Genomic DNA, 2176 nt, shown 5'->3' on the forward strand with positions numbered 1-2176 from the left:
TGGCTGTCGAGAGCCCGGATCATGGCCACGGCGGCACGGAGCCACTGGTGCCCCCCCAGCTCTGGATTTCCCAGACAGGTGCTGCAGCGCCCAGAGCAACACGCGCCTCTCCTCTGGCTTCTGGAATTCAGCACGGCTTCTTGCACAGACCCCCCTGAACCCCCCCTCACCCCGTCCTCCCTCCTCTGCACCTCTGCAGGGCCGGGGCGAAGCAGAACTGGGGGCTGCGATTTGTCAATGTGTTCCCCCCAGCCCTGTGACCACCGTTCATCTCCCTTCTCCAGGGAATTAATTTTACTAATTAAAGAATAGTAATGCATTTAAATTTTAAATCACAATCATGATTTTATTAATTAAAAATCTATATATCACTTTTGGAACACCAGCTCTCCCTGCCCGTCTTTCTGGGTGCTGGATCCGTTCCCGGTGTCCCCGGTGCCTGGGAGAGGTGGCCGTTGCCTGAGTCCGGCTCCGTTGGCTCAGCACGGACTGGAAAGCTCAGCGCTGGGTCCGACGGGACCAGGCACACAGCCTGTGCCCAGGACCATCAAAGGCACTCCAGGGACACATCCTGGTTCCTTGGGAATGCAAGCAGGGACACGTAGAGCAACGGTGACATCTGAGACGTGGGCAGGCACTCCCTCAGATGGAGGAGGACTTCTGATGCCAGTGCCACCACCCCAGGGATGCAGGCAGAGTCCCCTGGTACCCAGGCCATCATCTCAGGGATGCAGCCGGCACCTCCAGGGAGCCAAGGAGAAGAAGCAGGGGGTCAGCCAAGCCCCGCCCCCCCCCCCCCCTCACATGCAGCCTAGCCTTCCTAGTGCTGAGAAGGTCCAGGGGAAAGGAGGCTTTGTGCAAAGGAGAAGCAGGGATGGGGAGGGAAACAGCCCCGGGAGCTGGGCACTGGTCTGTGCTGGGAGGCAGCATCCATCTCTGCTTGTGGCTCTGGAGCTGTGAGTGTTGACCCTGGGGATGTGATCTGGGAACTGTCGACTCATTGCATCTCAAGAGCTTTGTGAGGCTCGAACTTGCCAAGCCTGGCTGCTCCTGGTCTCAGGAAAGATGACCTCAGACCCAGCAGTTTTCTGACCACTAGAAAAAGCCTGGCCAACCTTTGGCCTTGCATGGCTCCCACCCTGGACCCCATGTCACGAGTCTGGCAGGTGCTGGGGAATATCAGCTTTCCTGCTCAGACTGATGTTTGCCTCCAAACAGCCTTGATCTTATACCCCCACCCTGCTGCCTCCTTCCCTGTCTGCCCGAGGATAGTGTTTGGTGCAGGACTCGCCATGTGCATGCGAGATCAGCTGCTCACACCTACTCACAGTCCCCATCCAAGTGCCATGGTGACAACATCAGCAGCAATATTTCATCCTTGTAAGCCAGTGGGTTGAATCACGGCTATTTGGAGCCCACGAGAGGGGCCGTGGGGGTCTGTGTGCCCCCAGCGAGGGGAAGGGAGGGCTGGGGCTGGGGTGGGGGTAGGGAGGGATGAGAGTGGAGGAGCTGTAGAGAGAGCTGGGTTTGGGGAGGGTATAGGGCTGGGAGGGATATGGGAGATCATACAGGGAAGAGTGGGGCTGGGAGAGGTATAGGGAGACATGAGGCTGGGAGGGGTGTAAGGAGGGATGGAGCTGGGAGGGATGTGGGGAGAGATGGGGTGGGGAGAGATGAGGGGAGATGAGGCTGGGAAGGATGTGGTTTGGATGGGACTGGGAAGGATGTGGTTTGGATGGGACTGGGAAGGATGGGATTGGGAGGGGTGTGGGGAGGGATGGAACTGGGAGGTATGGGACTGGGAGGGATGTGGTTTGGATGGGACTGGGAAGGATGAGACTGGGCAGGGAGTGGGCGTAGGGGGAATGGAGGGAGTACAGCTCTGTGAAAGACACGGCATGGCGATGCTGTAGGGAATGTACAGAGAGGCAGGGATCTAGGAGGGCTTTGGGGAGCAGGGGTCGATGGGCAACAGCACTGGGGGACCATGTGGCAGGGCAGTGGCTCTGGGAGGGTTGCCAGAGGGACGAGTGGCCCAGGCAGAGCCCCCCGGCGCTCCCTGCCCAGCCCCTGCAGCGAGGCTTTGCAGATGGGGACATCCTATGGCTTTGCCGGGGGCGGGGGACCCGATGGCTCTGTGCTGACGTGTCCCCCAGCCACGGGCAGTGCTGGCAGT

This window comes from Rissa tridactyla, chromosome 15 (genome assembly GCF_028500815.1).
Source record: "Rissa tridactyla isolate bRisTri1 chromosome 15, bRisTri1.patW.cur.20221130, whole genome shotgun sequence".
Taxonomy (NCBI): domain Eukaryota; kingdom Metazoa; phylum Chordata; class Aves; order Charadriiformes; family Laridae; genus Rissa; species Rissa tridactyla.